This window comes from Antechinus flavipes, chromosome 3 (genome assembly GCF_016432865.1).
Source record: "Antechinus flavipes isolate AdamAnt ecotype Samford, QLD, Australia chromosome 3, AdamAnt_v2, whole genome shotgun sequence".
Classification (NCBI taxonomy): Eukaryota; Metazoa; Chordata; class Mammalia; order Dasyuromorphia; family Dasyuridae; genus Antechinus; species Antechinus flavipes.
Window position 1 is genome coordinate 183,071,492 of NC_067400.1, and position 20,591 is coordinate 183,092,082.

Below are 20,591 nucleotides of genomic sequence, written 5' to 3' on the forward strand. Positions count from 1 at the left end.
TTGGGGTTGCTGCTGCTGTTGATGATGTGAATGATAAAAGGAGAAAAATATTTGAGGTAAAAGACTAATATTTAAAGAGAAGCAACAGAATAATCAGAACTGTATTACTATTGTAGTTACCAAATTAGAAATAGTAAAGCTATTGGCATAAAGATAAGTTTACCAAGACAAAGAAAAGTTTAAAAATATGAAGTTATACAATAGGTTCATTCACTCATACAACCTGATACATCATTGCTCTTCTATTTTTTGCTCTTTTTTTATTTTCTTGTTCTCAGCACTAACTTGCCTGCTAGCCAACTCATAATAAAACAAATGGTGTCACAGTTACTTACTACCTTGCTTCTCAGGCAAACCCACCCTTTATTATCTCTCCTCTTTTCCCCTTCTTCCATGTTGGCAAGTTAGAATTTCTGGGAGGCCTGTTACTACATCTCACTATTATTCTCAGGGTCCTGAGAGTAAGATTTGTCCATAACTATTGCTACTAATGTTTTAACTCATGAGCCCCCATCAGAATATTTCCTATAAATAAATCATCTACTAATTTTAATTAACATTGACTAAAATATTTACTGAAAATGCAAGGCAAGAACTAATAACATCAACTAATAAAAATCAACAAAAATATTTATTAAATATTTGCTTTTATTGTTATTGTTAGACATGTACATTCATTTTTTGACATATTTCCTTATGAATCATGTTGAGAGAAAAAAAATTAGAACAAAAGGGAAAACCATGAGAGGAAAAAAACAAAAGAAAAAGAAGAAAAAGTGAATATAGCATGTGTTGATTTACATTTAGTCTCCATAGTTCCTTCTCTGGATGCAAATGGTGTTTTCCATCCTAAGTTTATTGGGATGCCCAGTACAATGTGTTCCTGGTTCTTCTTGCTTTGCTCAGCATCAGTTCATGTAAATCTTTCCAGGCCTTTCTTTTTTTTTTTCTTTCCCCCAAATTTATTTTATTTGAAGAAGCAGAATAAGCAAAAAGAAAAACATAAAAACAACACAAAACAAAAAAGAACATTATCATTGCCCAGCAGAACATCAGAGAGAATTCAAAATATGTAAAAGTAAACATCAATTTAAAAATGTATAATATATTAGTAGAAGAAATTACATTCATGGGTCCATCTTTTCTTTACTTCCTTCTAAATTGTTCTTTTTGTTCTCTACTGTGCACCTTATTTACTTTATTCTCCCCCCCCCCTTCATTCTCTTGCATCTTCAAGTAGGCTACAATTAAGAAAGAATATATTTATAGATATATACATATGTAGACATATACACATACATACACACACATAGACACACATATATCTCCTTGTCATACCCACCACCACCCCGAAGCAAGCTACAGTTAAGAAAAGACATATTTATGTATACATACATAGATATATAGATATATACACACACTCACACACACACATACCCCATAAACACACATCTTTCCTATACCTGCTGACTCTTTCAATAAATTCTGATCCATAACTTGGCTTAGTATTACTTAACCTCCTCCTATTCAGGGATTTTTCCTTTGTCTTCTTCTCTTACCCTTTGCTTCCCCATTCATCTATCCCTCCCCCCTTATTTCTTTATAGATTTTGGAGGATACTATACCCTTCATGGTATATATGTAATGTTGCTTATTGTGAGTAGGTCTTCACAACTATGAGACCTCCTCCCCACTTCTAATGCCTCTGTGATTATTCTTACCTCTGCACCTCATTTCTATAACATGATTATTATTTTTACCTTTACTTTGCCAATCTTTCTTTTGAGCTTGCTCTATTGTTGATATAAATCTTAGACATAAAGTATATATTTCCCATGTAAAAACCAACATAAGCACTTTGTCCATGTTTAAACAGTTTGTCTAACAGTTTTTTTCTTTAAAATTGTTCTTTATATTGGTTTTTATATGTTAATTTTTTTATTAAGTTTGGGTTTGGTTGAAAGTCCTAAAAATGTTCAAGTTCTTTGAATGTCCATTTTTTTTAAAATTCAAAATTATAGATAATTTTGCTAGAGATGATGTTTTTGGTCACAGGCCTAATTCTTTTGCTTGTCTGTAGATATGTGGTTTTTTATTGTAGCTGCTGTTAAATCTTGTACAATTCTAATTGTAGCTCTAGAATATTTGAATTGTTTTTTTTCTTGTTTGTTTATAATTTTCTCTTTAATCTGGAGGTTTCAAAATTCAGCAATAATATTCCTATATGTCTTCTGCAAAGAATCTTCCTGAAGCAATGATTAGTGGATTCCTTCCATTTCTACATTCCCCCCCACATTCTTTCACTCCAGGACAATTTTCTAGGATTATTTCCTGCATTATTGTGTCAAGGTTCTCTTTGTGGTCACAACTTGTGGGTAGCCCAATTATTTTTATATTTTTATCTTCTGGATATATTCTTTAGCTCTGTTGTTTTTCTTATGAGATGTTTCACATTCTGTCCTATTTTCTCATTTTTTATAATCTGCTTTGTTATTTCTTGGTCTCTCATAGCTTCACTAGCTTTCTCTTGTCCAATTCTAATTTTCAAAGTTATTTTCATCTTTGGGACTCTGTAAAAATCTTATTTTTCTTAGACGGTTTTAATTTTTTTCACTCTGATCAGGAACTCCAAATCAAGAACTCCACCTTCTTGCAAGTATCCACAACCAGCAGTGCCCCACTCTGGCTCCTCCTACACTCTCCAGGGGCTGGTTCCTTCTCACCCAAGGCTGCATCTTAGCAGGACAGCTGGGCCTGGCATTCCCATCAACCCAGGTTCACTTTATCTTCATAGACTCAAAACCCGACTTGAAAAACAGTCCAGGAAATGAAAGTCTCTATAGTTTCTGCTGAGGCTCCAGTCACAACTGATAGCCAGAAGGATCCCTACTTGATATTTTCGAGGAGTTATCCTGAAGCCATTTGCACTTCAGACAGGTTAATCCTAGCCCAGGGTTTTAATTTAGATCTTGTAAGGTTGTACAAGAGGACCCCTGTTCAGCCCCAAGTCTTCTTAGTTTCTACCAGTCTATATTTGCCCTGAGGGGCAAGTTTGTTCTGTTTCTGGGAGAAATCAGGAGATCTCAAAATTTAACAACCAATAGGTTGTTAAACTCTGTCATTCTCCCAGAATCTTCCCTATTTCTAGGCCTTTCTAAAGCAGCTTGTTCATCATTTTTATAGAACAATAATATTCCATTACTTTCATATACCATAACTTACTCAGCCGTTCCCCAATTAATGGGTATCTACTCATTTTTCAATTCTTTGCCACCACCAAAAAGAGTTCTTACAAACATTTTTGCGCATGTGGAATCTTTTTCCTCCTTTATGATTTCTTTCAGATACAGACCCAGTAATGGCACTGTTGATTCAAAGGTTATACACAGTATTGTGTTCTTCTTTCCCTATTTTTCCAAATAATTTGTATAGCATTGGTATTAATTGTTCTTTAAATGTTTGGTAGAATTCACTTATAAATCCATTTGGCCCTGGAGATTTTTTCTTAGGGAGTTCATTAATAGCTTGTTCAATTTCTTTTTTTCCTTTCCCTTCATTCTATTTTCTCCCCTGTATATACTTTTGTTCTTTCTTTCCAACCTGTCCCTCCATAGTAAAGTTTTCTTTCTGGCCAACTCCACTCTTAATGTGCTCTCTTTTCTATCATCCTGTCTCTTAATCCTTTCTCCTAATGTTCTGTCCACCTTCCTGTCCAGCCCCTCCCTTTTCTTTTCCCTTTCTCCTCCTACCCTTTCTCCTCCTACTTCCTTATGGAGTAAAATAAACTACTGAGTGAATGTGTTATTCCCTCTTTGAGTCAAAACTGATGAGATTAAGCTTTTTCCCCCTCTACCACAATAGGTCTTTGGTACCTCTTTGTGTGTTCTAATTTATCCCATTTTATCTTCCCTTTGCTTTTTTCCCAGTACAATTCTTTTTCTACCCCTTAATGTCTTTTTCTTTAATATATCAAAGTCAAATTATACCCACAGCCTCTGCCTATGCATGCTCCCTCTAATTACCCTAATAAAACATGCAGTTCTGGAGTTACAAATATCATTGTCTCATCTAGAGATATAAACAATTTAACTATTAAATAATGTGGTTTTTTCTTTCCTATTTACCTTTTTATGCTTCTCTTGAGTCTTCCATTTGAAAATCAAAATTTCTCTTTAGTTCTAGTCTTTTTCAATAGAAATGATTGAAAGTTCCCTATTTCACTGAAGATCCATTCCACCCTTCACCCCCACCTATCTCACTAGATAAATGATTCTTGGTTATAATCCCAGGTTTTTTACCATGCGGAATATGTTATTCCAGACTTTGATCAATCCTACAATCTTTTATTGTAGAAGCTGCCAGATACTTAATCCTGACTGTTTCTTCTTGATACTTGAATTTTTTTTTTGGCAACTTGCAATATTTTTTTCCTTGAGATTATAGTTCTGAGTTTTGCAACACTGTTTCTTGGGGTTTTTCTTATGTAATCTCTTTCTAGAAGTGATTAATGGATTACTATTTCAATGACTATTTTGCCCTCTGGTTCTAGTATATCAGTATAGTTTCAGGTTCTCTTTTGTTTTTGGCCTTGGCCTTCAGGTAGAACAATAGTTTAAAATTGTCTCTCCAGGATCTATTCCAAGTTGGCTATTTTTATCAATGATTTTTTTTTTTTGCATTTACTCCCATTTTCCCATTCTTTTTAATTTAATCTAATTTAATTTATTGATGTGTCATAGAGACATTAGCTTCCATTTATCTGGGTTCTAGTTTTTAATGGATGATTTTCTTCAACTAGCTTTTGTATCCCTTTTTAAAATTGATTAATTCTATTTTTTCAAGGTGTTGTTTTCTTCATTGGATGGTTGTTTTTTTCCAATTTGGCCAACTGTAATTTTTAAGGAATTGTTTTCTTCAGTAAATTTTTGTTCTTCCTTTTCCAAGCTGCTGGCTCTCTTTTGAATAGCTCTTGGTTTTTTCCCAATTTTTCTTCTACCTCTCTGTAAGAGAGAAAGGATAAAATCCTTTATGAGCACTTCCAAGAAGCCTCTTTAGACATGAGACCAATTTATATCACTCTTTGTGGTTTTGCATGTGGACATTTTGTGCTCTTCTGAGTTAGTGTTTTGGCCTCCCATATCATCATAGTAGCTTTCTATGGTTAAGATTCTTTTCTATTTTTTGCTCATTTTTTTTTTCTATTTTGTGACTTTTAAGGCTGAACTCTGCTTCTGGAGTAAAGGAGACATTGTCCCAAGCTTCTTGTGATACTCTGACCCTTGGCTTTGAGTACAGGGATCTCTTGTATTTGGTGTCTTGCTCATAGCAGAGGTAGCCTTATCTGCTTTCTCCAGGCAACAACCTGGTGACTATTTGCTTTCTTCACTGGGACTGAGGCTGTCCCACTGCAGTGCTCTGTTACTGAGTCAATACCAAGGGTTAAGATCCTCTTACTGGCTTTTCTGGACACAGTCTGGCCTACATCCCTTTCATCCCCATAAGACTGACCTTTTTTGACTTCCTTCTAATCTCTCTTGAGCTGGAGAATGGTTTCATTCCATCAAATTCTGTTCAGAAGCTTGGTTTGATGTAAACTTCAAGGAAAACTGGGAAAGCTCAAGCAGCTTCCTGGATTCACTCCACCATCTTGGCTATGTCCCTGGAACTCCTTCTGCTAGGCTTTTTTAATTAACATATTTCCATATTTGCCATTTTGTGCAAGAAAAATCAGACCAAAAGGGAAAAAATGCAAAAAAAAAAAAAAAGCAAAAAGGTGAAAATATTATGCCTTGATTTATATTTGGTTCTCATAATTCTCTCTCTGGCTATGGATGTCATTTTCCATCCCAAATCCATTTGAATTGCTTTGAATCACATATTATTGAGAAGATCCAAATCCATTATAGTTGTTCATCACATCATCTTATTGTTTACTATGTACAATGTTCTCTTGGTTCTTCTCACTTCAATCATCAACAGTTCATGCAAGTCTAGACTTTTCTGAAATCAGCTTGTTTATCATTTCTTATAGAATAATAATATTCTTTTACTTTCAAATACTATATCTTATTTAGCCATTCCCCAACTGATGGACATTCATTCAATTTCCAATCCCTTGCCACTACAAAAAAAGCCGTTATAAACACAAAATCACATTTTAAATAAATCATTCTAATGTAGAATGATAGTTAGCAGTGAACATAATTCTTTTATGATATCTTTGGGATACAGACCTAGTGGTGATACTGCTGGATCAAAGGAGGTGTATGGTTCTTTGGGCATATTTCCAAATTGCTTTCCAAAATGGTTGGATCATATCACAAATCTACCAACAATGCATTAGTGTTTCACTTTTCCCACATCCCCTCCCACTTCATTATCTTTTTCTGTCATCTTAGCCAATCTGAGAGGTATGAAGTCAGAGTTTTCATATTTTGTATTTTTCTAATCAATAGTGATTAATTAAGAGCATTTTTCATATGACTAGAAATGAATGCCAAGCATTTGTTAATCCTCACGCATGATACTCCCCTCTCAACTCAGGCTCCTTTAAATGAATATCTCCCCGGCCTGGAATGCTTCATCTCTTTCCTCATTTTTTTCTTCAAGAATAAATTATTATTTCTTAATTATGTTCTTTCCCGATCCTCACTACACAAACACATACACACATTACACACATACAGAAAAACATGCACATATATGTATGTGGGAGGTGTTTGTGTGTTTTTACAATAATTATTTGCATGTTTTCTTCCGGGGACTATATTTTTGCATTTCCTTGTAAGTTTAATGATAAAAATTGTGTTTCACACATAATAAGTGATTAACAAGTATTTACTGAGTGACTGACTGGCCAGTATTTGGAAAAACTGAGAAAGACCTGAGGAAAGTAAGATTTAAACTGAGTCATGAAGGAAACAGAGAGATTAAGAAGCAGATATACATCAAATGGCATAGAATTGATTTTTTTAAAGGAAAAATTTAAAGAGTTATATCAGGAAATAAAACTATATTATTAGGGAACCTCAGTCTCTCAGACCTAGATAAATCTTATCATAAAATAAATAAGAAAGATGTTAAGAAAATAAATAGAAATTTTAGAAAAATAAGGTATTATAGACTTCTTGAGAATAATAAGTGGGAATAAAAAGAAATCTACATATTCTCAGCTATGTATGGCACTTTCACAAAAATTGACCACAGACATAAAAAATTCACAAATACAGAAAAACAAAATTGTTGAATACATTTCTTTTCAGAGCATGATGCAATAAAAATTATATTCAATTAGGGCCTGTCTATCTAATCCTAAAGACTGATAAGAGTCAAAAAACAAATCATAGAAACAATCAATCATTTTATTAAAGATAATGGCAACAATAAGACAACATACCAGAATTTGTAGGATGCAACTAAACCAGTACTTGAGGAAAATTTTATAAATCTAAATACTTGTATTAATAAAAGAGAACAAGGAACAAATTAATAATGGGGCATATAACTTTAAAAAATTAAGATTAGAAGGCAAAGGTTATTCATGCAAAAGAATAGATATGGGAGGTAGAGTGTTATTTGCATGAAAGAGAAAGTAAGCTAGTATAACTAGATTATAAAGTGCATAGCAAAGAGTAAAATATAAAATTATTAGAAGTATAGGAAAGAACAAGATGTGAAGAACTTTAAATGCCAAATATAGAATTTTATATTTGATACTGGAAGTCAGACATGAGCTTTTAAAAAATTACCATAATATCTGAGTGGAAAATAGGTTGGAATAGAGAGAAACTTGAAGCAAGGAGAATGATTAGGAGGATAATTTAGTAATTTTGGTAAAAAGGTGATGAGGGCCTGAATAAGTGAATGGAGAAAGGAAGTGTCATGAGAGATACTGTGAAGGTAGTAGCAACAAAATTAGGTACCCAAATATGAGGCAAGTATGAGTAAAGAGAATTTGGATGATGTCAAGGATGTTTGTACACTTGACAATAATAAGGAAATTCAGAAAAGGGAAGAGTTTGGGGAGAAACATATTAAGTTCTGTTTTGTAATACTGATTTTTGATTTGCCTACAGTATATCTAGTTACCCTAACTTCTCAGTTTCTCAGTGTATTCAGTTAATTGGACCTACTCTTCCACTCTATCTCAGCCACACAAAAAGGATAACTCATATGAGGATTCCCATATTTTGAAGTTTAGATTTCTTTTATATATACACCATTTTTTATCATTCCATCTTTTCCTATGCCTAGTGACTCCTAATCTTCATCCTCAATTGTGACCTTCATTTTCTTTTTTTAATTTATTTATTACACTAATTAGATAATTGTCATGTGCCCAGCAGAACATTCAAGAGGATTTGAAATATATAACAATACTTTTCTACAGGTCATTACTCCAGTTTTGAATCTTTTTCCTTCCCTAAATTGACACCTTGGTAGATCAATTCAACTTTGCATTCTTCTCAGTTCTCAAATCCCCCTTCTCCTAGTCCTATTACTGTACTTAAAAAACTCTTATCCAAAGATACTCATATTCATTCACCATCTTTAATGTCTGTTTACTTCTGTTGAAGAATATTGTCAAAATGAGCTAAAGAAAAATCATAGAATCATGTGATTAGGGCTATTACAAATATACTTTATCCAGTTTCAACTTGGCCTTCGCTGCAAAAAGATCATTCCATTACTCATAAACAATTCACTATCACACATTCCACAGGAGATGTTCCAAAATTTTCATTTCTGCTCAATCCGTCTATATACACCACATTTCTTCACTCTTTTAGCTAAGGATGTTGCCTTGCACTTCACTGGGGGAAAAAAAAAATTAGTCCATTCCTTCTTCTCTCCTCCTAATTTCAAATCATTCAACTATCTCCCTTCTCCTTCTAGTCTCAGATAAAGAGACATTGTTCTTCTCAATATGGCCAGCCCTACCATATGCACTTTTGATGTCATTTCTTCCATGTCTTCTTCAGGGAACTGTCCCCATTATCATCTCTGCTCTCTCTTTTATCTTTAATCTCTCCCTGTCTACTATTTCCTATCTTTCCTACAAACACATTTATGTATTCCCCATTTAAAAAAAATTCCTCATTTGATTCCTGGCTTTGTTCTATATCTTTCATCCCTTTCTTAGCTAAACTCCTTGGAAAAATCTGTCTATGCTTGCAACCTCCCCTTCCTATTTTCAAATTCAATTTTAAACTCTTAGTAATCTTCCCAGGTATCAAAGATCTAATTGTCAGATTTAATGATATTTTGTCATCCTTATCTTTGTTTTTCTCTCTGCAACATCTGACACTTTTTGTCATCTTCTCTTCTAGATATTTTCCTCTCTCAAGGCTTTTTGTTGTTGTTGTTCTTTCCTGGTTCTTTCCCTATCTATCTGAATGATCCTTCTCAGCCTCCTTTGCTGGCTTATAAACTTGAATCATACTATTACCCCGAATGTATATGATGTCCATGGGGAAAGTAAATACATAAAGTCCCAGTGTAGTAATGCACATGTGTAGGAAATACATTGTAATTGTCTTGTAAGAATTTCATTGTAAAAAGCATCAACTGTGATTAATTCAAATAAATTGAGAAGATTTCTATGAACTGATGCATAGTAAAGTAAGCAGAGCAGAAAGGAAATTACACTATGGGGGTTGAGCTATGTAGGCTTTCACCTACATAGATATTCTTCTTCACCAACTGACAGAATCAAAGAACTTTAGAGTTGAAAAGCACCTTAGTGGCTATCTAAACCAACCCATATATAAAATTAATTTCCACTATAAGACATATGATAAATGGCTATCCAGCCTCTCCTTGAAAACTCTGCAATCCCAATAATGTGAAGAAAAACAGCACAAAAAGACATCAGAACTTAGATCAATGTGATGATCAGAGACATGTAGAGAACATGGGCCACTATATCAGTACATCCTAGGAAAGTATTCCTATTGAAAGGGTCAGAAGAAATGCTCCCCTAGAGTATGTCACTATGCTTAGCCCATGTCCTATGCTTGCTTATGACTATGACCAGTCTTGACCCTTGAGGACTAATTATAAAGCATATATAGGGAAAAAAGTGGTGGAAAAGTTATGCATTATCAGGCAACCAGTGTGTCAATTTGTTTTCTTTAATTGTTTTCTTTAATTTAATTCTTTTGTAACATGAGGATTATTCAGTTGGAGGGAAATTTATTGCAAAATATCATGAATGTCTTTTTTTTTTAAGCATCAATTCAACATTTAAAAAAACTAACCAATAGTTACCCAACCTGTAGTTACTCTATTTCCCACTTTTACCCCTCCATTTTCCTGAGAGTGGGTGAAGGGGCAATAGTTTATTAAACAGTATCCCATAACTTGAATATATACCAAGTACAATATTATGATGTGTTCTGTTTATTTTATTAATTTAATGAAATGAGTAATTCACCAAAAAAAGGAACTGAAAGACTTCTAGAAGGACAAGGGATATCCCTTAGAGGATAATATCACTTAGAATATGTCCTTCTTTCTCAGCAACCTTCCCTGCTTTGAGCTGAGTCACGACAATGAAGCACTAAGCTAAAAAAGCATGGCGGGGGCTTTTTATCTAAAGCAGATTTTCCTCAAGCAGCCACTTCTACTACCAATAGCTTCTATTAATATGTGAGTATGGTGTTTCCCTGGATCTAGGTAATTGCTCATAAAATTTGGAAAATACTCCAGCATGTAGACTTGACCATTGCTTCTTTCTTTATTCATTTGGGATTTCAAAAAAAATTCTTATAGTACAATTTCTGTAAATTAAACCACACTGCATATGAATTTATTTTTGTCGATTACTGCTATTTTTCTATCTTATTTTCTGGGTCAGGGAGTTAGAGTAGGAGTATTGCCAACTTTTCTTAGCCATTACAAAATTGACTAATTTGAGGTTGATGATAAGTAACAAATCATAAAGTCTGATGTAGATTGTAATTTCCCACATTATTGCTTTAGGGAAAAAATTAATCTGCTTATAATCTCTAATGAGTCATTTCACCAATTATGTAGTGATCTGAAAAAATGAACATGCTTAAATTTTGAATTACATTCATTTAAAAGTCTCATTAATGGAGAGTTCTTATAATAATAAAAAATCAAATACTAAATCACTCTTTGTTTTTATTATGACTAAGAAATGTAACTACAATAATTTCTCTACAATATACATGTGTCTGTGAAGACAGTACTTTAGAGGAGAAGGGTAATACTGATCTGCAACATCAGATTCTTTTGATCATATGTAGTAACAGTTTTCTTTGAAGATCACTAGTAAAAATTTCACAATCTTCTGTATTGCAACTGAGTTTATAAGACATTGATACATCTCATTAGTATCAATTTTATTGTTTGTGTTTATTTACTGACTATTTCAAATGATTTTTAAAAAATTATACATAGATATTCATCATCAGCAACTGACAGAATCAAGGAACTTTTAAGATTTGAAAAGCATCTTAATGGCTATCTAAAACAACCCCTAACTAAAATGAATTCCCACTACAAGATACCTGATAAATTCATCCAGCTTCTTTTTGAAGACCTGCAATAAAGGGAAACACACCCAAGGCAATCCATTCCATTTTGGACAGCATCATTATGAAGTTGTTTCTCTCTAAAACTTTGGCACTATGGATCATGTGCTAGACAGGGAGTCAGGAAGACTTCCTGAGTTGAAATCTGACTTCATATACTAGCATTGTAAGTCTGGACAAGTCACTTAATCTCTTTGCTTAAATCCACTGGAGAAGGAAATGGTAAACCACTCCATTATTTTTGCCAAGAAAAGCTCAAGGTCATTATTGGTGTGCTATGATCCATAGGGTCATGAAGAGTTGGACAAGATTGAACAACAACAATAGAAATATGCTGAGGATTATTATTATTGTTATTGTTATTGTTATTGTTATTATCTTCTTGACTGAGAGGCAGTTGCATTGTCTGACTTCCCTCTTCCCTCTGCCTCCAATTTATTTCATTCCCAGTCCACAAGCAACACTCGTGGCAATAAAAGCTGCTTTGCAACTCCTTCATATATTATGATCCATAGCTGTGGAGGTTCTCAGAGAATTGCCCCTTCACCTAGGCATAGTCTTTAAGACAAATTGAACATGAATTTCCAATTGATAAGGTTTAGATTTAGGGAACCAAAATGAGATTAGGGTTTCTGGTGGTCAGGGGGTTAAATGATAAGATATAGTGGCAGTTTTGAGGGAACCAAATGGAGAGGTTTGGCTCCCCTATAGCCCCTTGGTATTCAGTGCAAGGATAGGGAGTTTGGGGGACTCCCTTCTGGTGGCTCAAAGGTTCTCTGTAAAGGAATTTACTGACCCAAAAACCTAGATTGATAAAAGAGGTTTATTATGGGGATTGGAAGTAAGATTAGAAATCCTGACAGAGAGATATAAAGTCTGTTTAGGGAAACAGGTGAGGACAAAGAGAGGGTAACACACTGGAAAAGAATGTGCCAGTGGACAAATCTATGGCTTTGGAAAATGGAGTTTTTCACTGCAAATGCAGTTCTCAGTGGACCAAAGATCCTGGCAGAAAAGGTTGCTGCGAAGGTCCATCTGCAAAGACTTTAGTTGATGGAAGCTTATTGTATTGGGTGTCTTGATGGGGGCTGGGACAATTGGAGCAGGTCAGAACTAGTGGGGTCTGGAAGAGCCCAAGTTGGCTCATACTGAGTGGGGGCTGGGACAAGCCTGGATTTCCTATTGGAATTCAAAGGGATGCTTTTTGACTAGGATTTATAATTGAATCAAAGGCTCTGGCATCCTGGAAAGACAACTTGTCTGGGGAGGATATGCCTCAGCTGGGAAGGGATGAGAATCTGAAAGAAATCACAGATCAATAGGAAATACAGTTTCTTAACGGGATCCCAACCCGCTTCACAATCAAATGTGTCTTGAAGATAGAAACTATATTTATGTTTATCTTTAAATGCCTAATGCTAGTCTGATGCCTTTTACATGGGATGAACTAAATATGCAATTTTTTAATGAACTGAATTTTAATTTTGCAGTTGTTTTTGATGGGATATTCTGGATAGCCCTATTAGAAATGCTAGGCTGAAAGGAGATAGTTACAGGATTCATCTTCTGAAGGAGATAGACAGGGTTGAATTTGAAGTATTGAGCTTGATAAGTAAAAAAGCTACCTCTTCATCAAAGAATGGAGTAAAATAGGAGAGAATGTAGGTTGATGTTAAGGGCTTGTGAGATGCATAGTAAAGAGAAAAAAGACCTCATGGGAAATGGCTTCTATTTTTTAAGTATCAGGCAAGGTTTTTTACTTAGATGGCAGAGATGAAGTAGAATAGAGACTTGTGGAAAAGACTCAGAATAACCACTATAGGGAATAAATTACAGAATCAATTAATACTGAGTAAAATGAATACTTATCCCATTAGGACATGACCACTGTCACAAACACCATAGAGAAATTGAGGATGAGAAATGAGGAAATAGGGTGAAGGCCTTGGTTTTGATAATAAGGGTGCTATTCATGGAAATACTATTTCAATAAAGCATTAAAGTGTTCAGAGAGCCCTTACCATTAGTCCACCCTTTTCAGTTTACAAATAATTTAACTCTTTTCATATTCTGTTTACTAAGGCAGGGGGTAACTATTGGTTAGTTTTTTTTTAATGTTGAATTGATGTTTAAAAAAAAAAAAGACATTCATGATACCTTGCAATAAATTTCCCTCCAACTGAATAATCCTCATGTTACAAAAGAATTACAATTAAAGAAAACAAATTGACACACTGGTTGCCTGATAATGCATAACTTTTCCACCACTTTTTTCCCTACATATGCTTAATACATTTTAGAAAAGTTTCTACCAAAAATGTTAAATTGTTTCAAGTTTTGTACTTAAAAAGGTAAATTTTGGTTATCTGAAAAATCCATTTGTGTCACTAGTTCTGTGAAAAAAGAAGAATAAAACATTGCTATTTTATTATTAGCATACAGGAATGTATCCAACCAATTGAACTACTTGCTATTTTTGCTTTATACACATTCCACACTTTTTTCCTCCTGAACACTTTGCTTCTATAGTTCTTTATTGTTGGAGTGTCCCATTTCCACCTATTCAATAACAGAGCACTTGGAAAGCAAAGATTATTTCATTTTTGCCATTTCATCCTCAGCAGATACAACAATATCTTGCACATATATTAGTTTATTAATAAATGTTTATAGAAATTAATTGATATACTACTTCAAGATGCAGCTTAAATGCTAACTTTTTACAGACAATTCTCAGACGAAGAAATTGAAACTATTTATAGACATATGAAAATATGCTCCAAATCATTATTAATCAGAGAAATGCAAATTAAGACAACTCTGAGATACCACTACACACCTGTCAGATTGGCTAGAGTGACAGGGAAAGATAATGTGGAATGTTGGAGGGAATGTGGGAAAACAGGGACACTGATACATTGTTAGTGGAATTGTGAACACATCCAGCCAATCTGGAGAGCAATTTGGAACTATGCTCAAAAAGTTATCAAACTGTGCATACCCTTTGATCCAGCAGTGTTTCTACTGGGCTTATACCCCAAAGAGATACTAAAGAAGGGAAAGGGACCTGTATGTGCCAAAATGTTTGTGGCAGCCCTGTTTGTAGTGGCTAGAAGCTGGAAAATGAATGGATGCCCATCAATTGGATAATGGTTGAGCAAATTGTGGTATATGAACGTTATGGAATATTATTGTTCTGTAAGGAATGACCAGCAGGATGAATACAGAGAGGACTGGCGAGACCTACATGAACTGATGCTAAGTGAAATGAGCAGACCAGGAGATCATTATATACCTCAACAATGATACTGTTTGAGGATGTATTCTGATGGAAGTGGATCTCTTCGATAAAGAGAGCTAATTCAGTTTCAATTGATCAAAGATGGGCAGAAGCAGCTACACCCAAAGAAAGAACACTGGAAGATGAATATAAACTGCTTGCATTTATGTTTTTCCTCCTGGGTTATTTCTACCTTCTGAATTCAATTCTCCCTGTGCAACAAGAAAACTGTTCGATTCTGCACACATACATTGTATCCAGGATATACTGGTACCTATTCAACATGTAAAGGATTGCTTGCCATCTGGGGGAAGGGGTGGAGGGAGGGAGAGGAAAAATCGGAACAGAAGTAAATGCAAGGGATAATGTTGTAAAAAATTACCCTGGCATGAGTTCTATCAATAAAAAGTTATTTTAAAAAAATGCTAACTCTTTTATGGAATAATTTCGACAGTTGGAAGTAATCTTTTCTTTATGTTCTTCTTAAGCATTTTTATATCTTATTTGTTCTTATAGATGCTCTGTTTTCCCTACTATATTGTAAGCTGTTTTGGGGAGGGACCACTTTCTTTTTTGCTATCTCCCCCATTATCCAGCCTGAATACTATACGTACAGGGTACCAAGAAATGTTGAATGAATAAATGAATGAAAAAATTCCAAATATAAATGAACAGGGCTGCTCAGTTTATTTCTTATTAATATTTGTTTTTCCTTTCAAACTGATTCAGAATAAGGCTAAGTCAAGACAAAGACAGTGCCAGGTACAGTGAGAATAAATAACTTAGTGTGTATATATGAGTTTATAGTATATGTTTATTCTTCGTTGCTGTGTTAATTAGGGGTTTAGATTAAATAGATTTGGTTATGTAATTGCATTCATGTCTCCAATAGACTTAGGCAAATATAAATTATTTTTGGATTATCAATTACTTGCCTAGTGTTTGTATCATTCTTTCCCAAACTTCCTTGTCCACCTTCACTGATTGGTTGACAGAGAATTGGTAAAATTGTATTACTTTTAGGAGCTTACTTAGAATTGTAGAATCCTAGAATTAGAAAAGATTACAAAACAATGCCTCAACCATAATACTCCTGCCTTTGTGTCTGCAATAACCACCTTCTTTACCTTTATCTCTTTAAATCTACATTTCATCAATGGAAGGAAAAGCTTTTTACTATATGTATATATATTTATTATATATATACTATACTAAACATCAGGAAGAGACAGAAAAGTAGCATAATCAACAAATCAGAGAGCTAATATTCTGATTAAGAGAGACAACAGAAAAAGGACAGCTCAGTTCTTGGCAGATAGAAAGACCAGGTGATCCTTAGTTTTTGTCAAGGAGAGGAATAAGGCCTCAAAGACTTTGAGAAACAAAGGAAAGGCAAGGTAATAGATCTAAAATCTAAGAAATCATGATGAAATTCCTGTAAAATCGTCAGAGCTTTATTTTTCAGGTAAATTCAGGTGTCTCATACTATGAGAAAAGAACAGGATGTTTTCCCACGTCTCTCCTATATTCAAAAATCTTCAATGACATTACAATGCCTCCTGAAATGATTACAAAGCCTTTCAAACTAGTATTTAAGTCCCTACATAATTTTGTCCCATTCTACTCATCCAAGCACATGTGCTAGTTCTCCTGAGTGTATAGACTGAGTTCCAGTCTGTCCAGTTTTCTCATTTCCCATCATTTATGCCATTATTTCTACACACCTTTGTAACTTTCTTTCTGCATTTTCTCCATCTGAAAAAGTTTCCTTTTTCTCTTTTGATTATCTGAATTCCTTCAGTCCTTCAAGGTATATCACAATTGTCCCTCTTCCATGATACCAAGCAAAGCAATTCCAGAAAACAATGATCTTTTTCCTTACTGAGTGCCCATGGCATTTATTGTTTGGATAATATTTGGGTACAGAGAGAGGTAGTACTCATAGAAGAGTTTTAAAATTATTATTATAGGCCACATAGGTTTATCTATTAATTATTTCATGAATGAATATCTTTTGCCTAATAAAATTATGCACTTTTTGAATCCCGGGATCATTTCTTAAATATTTTCTCAAAGCACTATCCCATTATACTCATAGTAAGAATTTAGTAAGAACATAGTAAGAAAAAGAATTGATTTGAATTGAGAATGCCCCCTCGCTTTAGCATCTTCCTTCCTCAGTATTTTTTCCCCTCTGTTATTTATTTTTTTATTTTAATTCCTCAGTTTTCTTCCTATGCTTAGAATACGAACAACAAGACCAAGGATTGCCAAAAGAGATGCTGAACCTTGGGTGGCTTGGGAATCAGAAGACATATGTTATAGTTCTAAATTTGGGACTGTGTGATCTTGGGAAATTGACATATCCTTTTTCTTAGTTTGCTTCTCTGAAGGATGTGTTGGTTGAATTTCTGGAAAATCCTTCCTAAGCTTAATATTCTCAAATACATTCTAGATGCATTACTGGTGAAAATAAGAAAAATATTCTCACATTTAACAAATTTTCAAGTCCCTGTGTACACTTTATGTTGCCAGAATTTTTTGCAATCACAGTAGCATCCATTTACAATATGGTTCAAGAAGAGTTTGTTAATATCTGGCATGGTTTTAGATTTGAGTTAAATTGTAATTCTTCGACCTTAACAGCTATGTATCTATAAGCTTATTATGACAACCTAAATGACTAACAGGATTATAAAGGGGTAGAGCTGTATCATTCTTCACCTTGTCAACCTTAATAATTTACATAAAGTAATAGGAAGTTAGCAAGACTTAAATTCATTTAATATATACTTAGCTATATTAACACAGCAAATTATTTAACATCTCAGTGCTGCGGCAACTCTTTTAGACCTTTTTTTTTTTTTTACACACAGTTTTCAATCTTTATCAAAAGGGGAGTTTGCATACTGGGAATTCCCAAAAAATCACAGTCATAAATCTATATAAAATATGGTAGGTATAAAAATATAGTGTATATGTTTCTATATTATTATTTTATTATTATAGATGCACAACATAGAAAAGTATTGGTGTAAGCTTAGAATTTCACTAGTAGCTTAAAACTGCACTCAATTACACCAAGACTTTTGTTGTTTTTCATGACCTCATTTGGGGGTTTTCTTGGCAAAGATTTGCCATTCCCTTCTCAGCTGAGGAAACTAAGAGAAACAGTGTTTCTTAATTAAAATCATATAGCTAGTTATTTGAAGTCACAAAGATGAGTCTTCCTGATTCCAGGTAGACAAAAAGACAGTAAGACAAAGAAAGAATGGTCCTATAACTGGAGAAAGGAATTGAATTCAAATTCCACTTATGAATCTTAGTCCCTTTTTGACTTTGGATAAATTATTTAGATTCCCTGGACCTTCATTTTCTCATTAGCATAAAGGAAGGGGACCAGAGAGGCTCTTTTTCCACACTTAAATCTATGATTCTTTAATTCTTGTACATCTTTCTCTGAATATGACATAAGTATATACATATGGACCTAACTTTTAGGTCCTCATTCGCAAAGATGAACAACCTCAAATTAACTCTACAAACCTGCTTCCATGAAATGAATTGCAAGGCTTTCTTTTTGATAAGCATCTTTTGAAATGTCTTACAAACATTTGTCCAAAGTAGAACTTATTGGGAAAAAAAAAGAAAAATTATGTCATGAAAAAATAAGAAAAAGTTTCAACTAAAGTCCTGCCTCTACAATAAGTATCTTACCCTAGATGTCCTTAATCGCAGTGGATCTCTTCAGTCTCATCTCAGCTTTTCACTCCGGAAGACAGCCCTCTTAAGAGTTCCTCGGAACTGTTGATTTGAAGCTGGCATTGAAAGAAAAGTCATAGCAAAAGCTGAAAAGAGGGGAACTGGAACATCCTTGGTTAATATTTCAAGTTTTTTTTTCTAAAAATCTTTTGATTTGGTTCTATAGCCTAAACGGATATTATTATTAAACAACCTCTTTCTTGTCAAATGGTTCAAAATCTGTTTCATGGCTAAAATTAAGGAGAAAGTGGTCTTTTGCTAATAACACCCTTATGTTACTCAGAGTCTGTTCAGACTTGAATCCCTCAGGAATGACATATTTTCGGAAATATGAACAGGAAACTCAGAGCTGGGCATAAAGCCAAAACCATGAAGAAATGTGCCAAAGACTTGCGAAACAAACACATGTTAGCTCACATTAAACTCTGGTATTATATAAAGATGTGCTTCTTTCTAAATTAAAAAGCAATCTTTATGCTCATCTTAGAAAGCACTTGTTAATTTATGCAAAATTAATCCTGCTACTCAAGACAGAAGAAATATTAGTTTATTACATTCTAAGAGGAATACCAAAGGTGATATCTTTTTCCATTTTATTATTTCCAATCATACACATACCTCTGAGCTAAGTTGCCTGAGTCAATGGTGTCAAAATCAAATAGAAATTGAGGCTACTCCAGTTTATGGTCTTGTAATGAAGAGAGCCATTTGCACCCAGAGAAAGGACTGTGGGGACTGAGTGTGAATCACAACATAGTATTTTCACTTTTTTCTTGTTGCTTGCTAGCATTTTGTTTTCATTCTCATTTTTCCCCTTTTTGATCTAATTTTTATGTGAAGCAGGATAATTATGAAAATGTGTATAGAAGAACTGCACATGTTTAACATATTGGATTACTTGTCATCTAGGAGAAAGGATAGAGGGAAGGTAGGAAAAATTTGTAACACAAAATTTTGCAATGATAAATATTGAAAATTTTCTATGCATATATTTTGAAAATAAAAATCCTTAATAATAATAAAAAAAATATGGTGACTTCAAGATCCCTAAGATCAAAGCTAAAAATCACAGTGTGAAAATTTACAACTTTCTTCTTGTTTTTCATTGATTATGCTAAATCAACACATATATTTAAAGATAATTTCAGGTTCTAAGAAAAACTAAAAAGATATAATTAAACAAAACAAAACAAAAATAAAACCCTGTATTTTTTATTCCTTTACTAAAACTAACCACTCTAAATTCTGAAGATAGAATAGATACCAGAATGGATACAATAATCAAAAATAAATTCTTTCATTTATTCAAAAAAAAAAAAAAGGAAACTGGGGCCACTAAACCATAATAAAGATCTTTGTGAGCCACAAATTAACTTAGAAAACCATCTACTAATATTATCTATGTTCTATTATATTATTTATTTTGTTATATATTTCCTAATTACAATTTAATTTGTTTTAGGTTGCACTCATGTTGTGGGCCTCATAAGGTTCCAGCCCTACATTTGTTTGACACCTCTAGCTAATGTACAGCAGAAGTGTCAAATAGGGTACCTACTCCCAAATTTGGTCTGAACCAGATTAAAATGTAATTAAGAAATATTTTTAAATGCTAAAAATATAATAAAAAAATAAATAATGTTAACACATGGTTTTTCTAAGTCAATACACAACCCATTGGGATCCACTTGTAACTTCAGTGACCTCATTTTTTATGTGTTTGATATTCTTAATGTACAGAGCTTTTTCTAATTCATTTCTTATTAGCTTTTATTCCTTTAGAAAAAAAAAGTTGCTTCATTAAAAGACTAACAACTAATGTCAACACAAACAATTAAACTGCTTCATATTGAGTTATACTTAATGTTGGAATCCTAGTGTTAACTCAGTGTAATTGATACAGTGCTTGTGTTCACACCTTTACTCATTGGAGTTCACATGTCTGGGAGATTTTAGGGTTTAGTATGAGATATCTGAATTCACACCTC

General features: G+C 33.7%; 1 protein-coding gene across 1 annotated transcript in view; it reads right to left on the reverse strand.

Annotated features, from left to right (window-relative positions):
• LOC127553548 (interleukin-1 receptor type 1-like) overlaps positions 1-18,872 on the reverse strand; it is a 73,456-nt gene extending 54,584 nt beyond the window's left edge. Inside the window, exon 1 of the mRNA XM_051984333.1 lies at positions 18,559-18,872. The gene's annotated coding sequence lies outside the window, so the exon portion shown is untranslated. The remainder of the gene's footprint in view (positions 1-18,558) is intronic.
• Between the last annotated feature and the right edge of the window lie 1,719 nt (positions 18,873-20,591).